An 8,891-nucleotide genomic window follows, 5' to 3' on the forward strand; every position below is an offset into this window, starting at 1 on the left:
AATCACCAATTCATAGCAAAGGTTGTTGTGAGGATTCAGAGATGCATCATGTGAAGTGTGTGTGTGTACGCGCGCGTGTGTGTGTGCAGAGCCCTGACACCTCAGGGCAGGTCACTTTGACCACACACAGCTGTGCATGAGACTGCCATGGGTGCACTCATGGGACTGGCTTCGGCCTGAGCCTTGGCACCATCAGAGTGGGTGCTACAAGGTGCTGTCCAGAGATGAGAAAACCTGGATTTGCTGAAATTGCTGCTGCCTCAGGCTGACCTGACCCTGCTCCCAGGAACAGGTGTTTGCCCTTTCCTTCCTGCGGGTGTCTGGTCTCCCTCTTGCACAGGCAGTGCCAGCCTGATGGTGGAAGCACACATCCAACACTCTGATTGGCAGGACCTCTGATGCCACACATGCCTTGGGAACTCGTGTCCACGTGGGAGAGTCAGGCTGACATGGGCTCCTGCAGCAGGGCAGACAAGCCCAAGTTCAGGGCCTGCTCTGCCAGCCATGTGACCAGAGTTAAATTCACCTGCCTTGAGTCCCTGCTTCCTCATCTGTGAAATATAGAACAAAACAACCTTGATACCAGGTCAAGGCAAGACAGAGAAACTATGTGGGGGTGGAAGTTCCTCCCACAGCTTCTAAGAAATGATCATTCCATGTTAATATGTTGGTTGCATGTCAATCTATGTGATGGGTTATGGCTGTGCAGTGGGGAGGAGCTTGTCCTTCTCTGAGGCTCGGTTTCCTCTGTGGTCCAAGGACTGGAGGGGTCTTGGACACTGCGAGCCCTAACAGAGTTGAAAACATGAATCCCCGAAAGTGGCAGGCACCATGATAACCTTTTAGAAAAATATGAAAAAACTAAAACTAAAGAGTGTGTTTTTAGGAATAACTACCCAGGATAAAACTACAGTGTTAAAAAAAAGAAAAAAAAAAAAAGCCAAACACAGGTTCAGCCCAAGTGGTGCCTCTACAGGAAGAGGGAGCCGTAAGCGGGTGTGAATTGGTGCTGAGGCTCGGGACACATGGTGCTGGTGACCTCACTGGGCTGAGAGTATGCAGATGTGTGGGGATGTGTACATACTTAGATGTGCTTCCAATAAGAAGAGGGTGGTAATCTATTTCTGTGAACCTGACATTGGAGAGAGAGAGAGAGAGACAGAAAGACAGAGGGAGGAGAGAGAGAGAGACAGAGACAGAGACAGAGAGAGAAACATAGAGACAGAGAGACAGGGGGAGGAGAGAGAGAGAGAGACAGCGTTTGGAGCTGTTTTTTTCCAAGCAGTCTTTCAGGAGCGGCCTGCGTCTCACCTGTGGTTCCATGGAAAGGAGCGCTGTCCCCATACACAACTGTTGAGATGTATGTAAACAAAGGTCTGCGCGTGCTAAGCAGAGTTTGGAGGACGGGTCCTGGAGACTGTGCATTTTAATTGGGTAGTAAGAGAACGTAAGTAGCGGCTCAAATGTTTCAGCAAGATTTCAAAAGAAATACGATTTACAAAAATATCATTTGGTGGCTCTGTGGTCCAAAGCTGCTTAGTTTTTCAGAGGAGTGAACTCATTTATTTAGTAAAAGGAACAGAAAGGAATATTCCGGCGTATGAGGCAGGTGCTTGCCTGGAGCTTTGCTGGGTGCTTTTCAGGGGGCGCCTCACTTCAACCTGGCAGCAAACTCCACGAAAGCTTAGACCTCATTGTGTACAGTGGTCAAGAGTGCAGGGGCCCGACAGTGAGCGCTATGGAGGGCATGAAGTTCGGGGAGACCTCCCACTGTGGGGGCACCATCAAATGGTAGGCACTTAGGAAGACCAGCATGGCAGTTTCATGTAAAATGAAACACATACCACTCCCATGACCCAAAAATTCCACTCGTAGAAGGGTTTGCCCAAGAGAAATGAAAACATGTGTGCACCAAAAGACCTGCCCAAGAGGGTTTACAGCAGGTTGATGCCTCGTAGCCAAAAACTGGATCCCAAGAGTTAGTTCACAGGCAAACCATAGCAATCTGTGGAATATTCAAACCATGGATAGGAGAAAAGGAGCAATGTACTATTTTATTTATATGATATTCAAGAACAGGCAGGACTGATGGATGGTGATGGGAATCAGGACAGTGGCTGTTTCGGGACAGGGACTGGATCCACTAGAAAGGGGCAGGGGGGAGTTTTCTTGGGGGAATGATCTGTTCTATATCTTGATTCAGGTGGTGCTACGCACGTGCTTAAATTTGTCAAATCGTATTGTGAATTTCACTTAATGAAACTTTGCCTTATTAAGAATGTTTTAAATAGTAAAATTCTTTATTAATAAGTACAGGTTCTGAAGACAGACGGCCTGGGTTTAAGTCCTTTCTCCTCCATCTGTAGGAGTTTGCTGTGGCTGTCCTAGCAAATGACCACAAACCTGATGCCTTCAAACAACACAGCTTCATTCTGTTATGGGGCTGGAGAGCGGAAATTTGAAGTTAGAGTTGCTGGGTTAAAGGCAAGGCATTGGCAGGGCTGTCCCGCTCTGGAGGGTCTAGCGGAGAATCTGTTCTTGTATTTTCTGGCCCAGGGTGGCTGCCAGCATTCCCTGGCCCATGGCCCCTCCCTCCATCTTTAAAGCAACAGCGTAGCATCCTGCTCCTTGGTAACAGCCCTTCTGCTGCTGTAGCATATCTTCCTCTGAGTTCTTCTATAAGGCCTCTTGTCATTGCATTTAGGACATACCAGGACAATCTCTTCATCTGAAAAATCCTTAAACCCAGCCTGGTGCGGTGGCTCGCACCTGTAATCCCAGCCCTTTGGGAGGCCGAGATGGGTGGTTCACCTGAGGTCAGGAGTTCAAGCCCAGCCTGGCCAACATAGTGAAACCCCATCTCTACTAAAAATATAAAAATTAGCCAGGTATGATGGTGGGCACCTGTAATCCCCACTACTCGGGAGGCTGAGGTGGCAGAATAGCTTGAACCCGGGAGGCAGAGGCTGCAGTGAGCTGAGACCATGCCACTGCACTCTGGCCTGGGCGAGAGCATGAGACTCTGTCTCAAAAGAAAAAAAAAAATCCTTAAACCCGTCATTTCTGAAAAGCCTCCAGCCATAAAAGAGACTTCTGGCCCTGGGATAGTCACATTTAACCTTAATCAGCTCTTCAATGGCCCCGTCTCCAAATACAGTCACAGTCTGAGCTACTGGGGGATAGGGCTTCAAGAGATGAGTTTGTTTTTGTTTTTCTGAGACAGAGCCTCACTCTGTCACCCAGACTGGAGTACAGTGGCGCAATCTCGGTTCACCGCAACCTCCGCCACCCGGGTTAAGTTATTCTCCTGCCTTAGTCTCCCGAGTAGCTAGGATTACAGGCGTGCGCCACTACCACCTGGCTAATTTTTGTATTTTTAGTAGAGATGGGGTTTCAACATGTTGGCCAGGCTGGTTTTGAACTTCTAACCTGAGATGATCCACCCGCCTCAGCCTCCCAAAGTGCTGGGATTATAAGCATGAGTTTTGAGGGGAACACAGTCCAACTCATAACACAATCTGTAGCAAAACAAATCCAGAAGGGAAGGACAAGGTAAACAGGGAAAGGTGGGAAAAGACATGGCAGCTCCTGAGGGTGTGTCTGCTCATGTGAACATAAGCTCAGGGACGTTCCCTCCACATGAATTAACCGTGAATAGAGGGAAGTAGGGAAATGGAGTCTGGGCACAGGAAGGATGGAGGATGTGAGTGACAGCACTTAGGTCACTGCCTGGCAGAGGCAGCTAACAAAGGGGAGGTCATGAAAGCCGTGTGTGTGGGTGGAGGGGGGCTGAGGAAGGAGGGCCGGGCCCTGCATCTTCTGGTCTTTTCCGTCCATCATTTGAGGGTGTAGACACCAGGACTTGGCTCATACCTGATACCATCCCACGTTTACACGAAGTGGTGGGTCTCAAACTGTAGAGTCTGGATTGACCTCTCACCATTGCCTGGAAACGTGTTAGCAATGCAGAATCCCAGGCCCTACCCAGACCCATGGAATCAAACTGTGGGGCGAGGAACAACGGGTGTTGCACCAAGCCCGTCAGGTGATTCTGATGCCCCTGAAAGTTTGAGAACTGCTGCTGTAATTATGTTGAACTGAACTTAAACCGAGTGGCCCTGCACAGACCCTGGATACAGAAGAAGGCTGCTGTAACACCAGGTCGTGGGGGGAATTTTCATGTGATCTTCGGAACAAGGATACTCTGCTTGGATCCCAGCCCAGACACCCTGCACCTATAGGATGGGGACCTTGGCCCTGACCTTATGATGGTGAGAACCAGACATTCTATGGGACACTCATAGCAGACAGTCAGGCATGACTAGAGACCTAACAGCATCTTCTTTCCTTCCTCCTTGGGCCCTGCCCCTTGTAGGCAATGTGTATGGCATTATTTTGCTTTTGTTTTGCATTCTTCAACATGGTCCATCCTACTTTAAGAGAACTTGGAGGGAGGGAAGGTTGGGGAGGACATAGCTCATTTCCCAGGACCCCTTTTGGAACTAGTCAAATTCCCAGAGGGCCTTAGTGGTTCTTACTTGGATTTCCAGTCCAAATCGGGCTTAGGCTGAAACCTCAGAAGCAGACAGAAACAGCAGAAGAGATGTATTAAGTATAGAGATAATGCCAGGCATGGTGGCTCATGCCTGTAATCCCAGCACTTTGGGAGGGTGAGGTGGGCGTATCACTTGAGGTCAGGAGTTTGAGACCAGCCTGGCCAACATGGTGAAACCCATGTCTACTAAAAAAACACAAAAAATTAGCCAGGCATGGTGGCGTGTGCCTGTAATTCCAGCTACTTGGGAGGTTAAGGCAGGAGAATCGCTTGAACCCGGGAGGCAGAAGTTGCAGTGAGTTGAGATCATGCCTCTGCACTCCAGCCTGGGTGACAGAGTGAGACTGTCTCAGGAAAAAAAAAAAAAATAGAGATAGGCACTTACTTTGAGTTAAAGTGACCTAAAGGGGCATTTTAGGGTGGAACTCAGTGTGTGAGTTTCCCGGAGCTGCCATAACAATCACAAACCTGGTGGCTTCAAACAACAGAAATGGGGCTGAGCACAGTGGCTCATGCCTGTAATCCCAGCACTTTGGGAGGCCAAGGCAGGTGGATCACTTGAGCTCAGGAGTTTGAGACCAGCCTAGCCAACATAGAGAAACCCCATCTCAACAGAAAATACAAAAATTAGTTGGGCATGGTGGCGGTGATTGCCTGTAATCCCAGCTTCTCAGGAGATTGAGGTGGGAGGATTGCTTGAGCCCAGGAGGTCCAGGCTGCAGTAAGCTGTGATCACACCACTGTATTTCAGCTTGGGTGATAGAGTGAGACCCTGTCTCCAAAAAGAAAAGAAAAAAACAAACCAAAAAGAAAACAGAAATGTATTCTCTCACAGTCCTGGAGGCCAGAAGTCTGCATCAGCTGATTCCTTCTTGGGGACTCGGGGAAGAACCCTTCTTGCCTCTTCCTGGTTTCTGGTGGTTGCCAAGGATCCTTGGGGTTCCGGGGCTTGCAGTAAATGCCTCCCATCCCCATGACATCCTCCCTGTGTGTCTTTCCATCATCTTACCTCTGTGCTTGTGTCCACATTTCCCCCTTAGGAGGACACAGCCTTTGGATTTAAGGCACACCCTACTCTGGCATGACCCCATCTTCTTATATCTACAAAGACCCTCTTTCCAAATAAAGTCACATTCCCAGGTACCAGGGATTGGGACTGTAACATATCTTTTCAGGGGACACAATTCAAGCCACCACACTCAGCATTTATGTAGCAGTGCCAGGAATGATGGCGGCTCTTTGAGCAGGCTCTGCTCTGCAGCGGCAGGTGGGTGGGCAGCGGGATCTGCCCAGTGGCGAGTTTCTCAGAAAGCATTTGTTCCTCCGAGGAGGGGGACTTCACTCTGGAGAAACTGGCTGGACTCTCAAACCCTTGAGAGGTAATGGCAGCTTCTCAGGACTTGCAAAATACAGAAAATTAGGAAATATCTTAGGTTGTTTGAACCAACTATTGCCTATTTAACTTCACAGAATGGAATAAAGAAAAAGGAGAAGCAGAAGTTAGATCTTAATGACTTTTTTTTTTTTTTGCTTGAAGGCAATTTAATTAGAGATGGGTGGGAGCAATAATGAGAGTGGTCTGAAAATAAATGTGGTAACTGTCCCCTGCATCTGGATGGAATATACTGAAAGGAAGTCATATATGTTTAATGATGTGTTTGTTAGCATTCGAGTTCCTTGTGACTAGCTGGGGGCCATTCCTTTAAAAGCATGCTTTTAGGGGGAAAATCTGCTCTTGGAGAAAGAAAATGAACGAATCCAAACCTCCACAAACACTTTGTATATTGCACTCTGCTGCACTTTGGCTAAAGTGATGGTGAAGCGGGTGACCTCACTTCCCCCAAGCAATATCTTGCTCAACTTCAGAAGGAGGAGTGGGGTCAGTCTGGGGGATATTGCTGCATCTGGAGTTTTCTGAGTTTCTGGCTGCTTGAACATTGCTTGTCTGTTTCCTTTAATAGAGTGGGTTAGGCCGGGCGCGGTGGCTCACGCCTGTAATCCCAGCACTTTGGGAGGCCGAGGCAGGCGGATCACAAGGTCAGGAGATCGAGACCACGGTGAAACCCCGTCTCTACTAAAAATACAAAAAATTAGCTGGGCGCGGTGGCGGGCGCCTGTAGTCCCAGCTACTCAGGAGGCTGAGGCAGGAGAATGGCGTGAACCCGGGAGGCAGAGCTTGCAGTGAGCCGAGATCGCGCCACTGCACTCCAGCCTGGGCGACAGAGCGAGACTCCGTCTCAAAAAAAAAAAAAAAAAAAAAAAAAAAAAAAAAAAATAGAGTGGGTTACTGCTGTCTCAAGGCAAAGGCTCTATCCCCAATACCCCCCTTGCCATTTTGACTTTTAACTGTTTAATCCAAAGCTATCTTCAAAAATATAAATAGTCTTGGGAAAATATCAGGGCAGGCCTTGCAGGCATGGCCCAGGAGAGCATCTACAACAACCCAGTTTCTTGGGGTGCCTCCTGATCCACAGGTTGCCAAGTTGAGTTGCATTCTGTGATTTAACTGCTCTATCCACCACTGACAAGTCATGCTCTCCAGGCAGGCTGTCAGTCAGCAAAGTGTCCTGGCAGAAGAACTCTGTCTTAAGGCATCAGGTAGCCTGAACAATGCCCCCTCTCTTCCCCCCAAAAAAGCCTGTGTCCAAATCCCTGTGAATATGTTACTCTACACAGCTGATGTGATTCAATAAGGTCTCTTGTGATGGGAAATTGTACTAGATTATCTGAGTGGGCCCTGAAGCATAGCAGAATAATATGCCTCTCCAATATAAGCCATGTTGGCAACAAGATTATTTTAAGCTGAAGGCAATTAAGAAGTAGATATAAGAAAAGCTCCCTGCCTTCCCCGTTTGTCTAAAAGCAGAACCTAAATCTGTAAAGGTATCCCCCTCCTTTCTCTACCAGGAAGGGAGGATGTTAATCACCAGAGACAACTCTAGACCCTTATCAGCCTGTGATGGCACTAGGGGAATCAACAAACCTTATTAAATAGCCCTTATCTACCATTAGTTTTTCCATATATTTGTCTTCCCACAATGTGTCCTCCCCTTGAAACTCAAAGTCCTTTTTTCTTGTCTTGTCACTTCTCTACAAAATCTATTGTTCTTTTGTTAAAATTCTATGTACACCCAAGTTCTATCCACCCCTCTGAGTTACTCACCCCTGAGTGCTCTCATGCACAGTTAAGATGCACACATTAGTAAACTTCTGTCTGCTTTTCTCTTGTTAATCTGTCCTTCATCAGTGCCTTAGTCCATTTTCTGCTGCTATAACAGAATGCCACAGACAAGATAATTTATTTCAAAAAAGAGAGATTGATTTAGCTCACAGTTCTGGAGGCTGGGAAGTCCAAGTGCTTGGCACTTGCATCTGGCCAGAGTGGGCCCATGACAGAAGGCAGAAGTGAGCATGTGAGACAGGCAGAGGAAATCAGGCTGAACTCATTCTTTTCATCAGGATCCCACTTCTGCAATAACTAACCCACTCCCACAATAATGACATTAATCTATTAATCACCTCTTCAAGGCCCCACCTCCTGATACATTATATTACATTACATTGGCAATTAAGTTTCAACATGAGTTTTGGAAAGAGACATTCAAACCATTAGCAATTAGTTTCATTTACAGGGCAATAGCGGGAGAAGCTAGGAGGGTGAGAGTAGACGTTTTTTCCTCCTTTATGGCCCCCAAATTTTGTGTTTTTAAAGCCACTAAGTCTATGGTAATTTATTACAGCAGCTGCAAGGAAACTAACACAAAGGATATTGGAAACTAGAAAATGACTGATCAATCCACCCTGTCACCCTCTTGGGAAGCATGAGGAAAAGACTAACCAAGAATTGGCAAGGGCAGAGCAGCAGGGTGCAAGAGGAAGCCAGACGTGGGAGCCATGTGGCCACAGACTTGTGACTAGCAGAAGCCATATGTCACAGGAACAGAGAAAAGAGCCACCATCTTCGAGGAGCAATGAAGATGGTGCCCCTGGCCCACCGCATTGGTTCCTCCCTACATGCTCACACCTCTGTGCAGCATGGCTAGCCGCTGGCGGGAAAGGTTCCACCCATCAGACATCCCAGTCAAACACTTAGGCCCAAGTGTGAGTGAGCTTCAGACTCTCCTCAGTGGACAGGGCTGCTGGTGCCAGAGGGGACTGGGACTGTGTTGTACAACTTTTCCATCCTTATCACCCCCCAGAAAGAAAGACTAATCAATTTAAACTTAATTTAATTTCCTCACAACAAAGGAAATTCAATACTAAAGAGTAAGAATGTGCTGTAGAGGATGAAGAGTTAAAGGGCCACAAACCATTACAACGTCTAAGATTTGTTGAC

Source organism: Macaca mulatta, chromosome 3 (assembly GCF_049350105.2).
Source record: "Macaca mulatta isolate MMU2019108-1 chromosome 3, T2T-MMU8v2.0, whole genome shotgun sequence".
Classification (NCBI taxonomy): Eukaryota; Metazoa; Chordata; class Mammalia; order Primates; family Cercopithecidae; genus Macaca; species Macaca mulatta.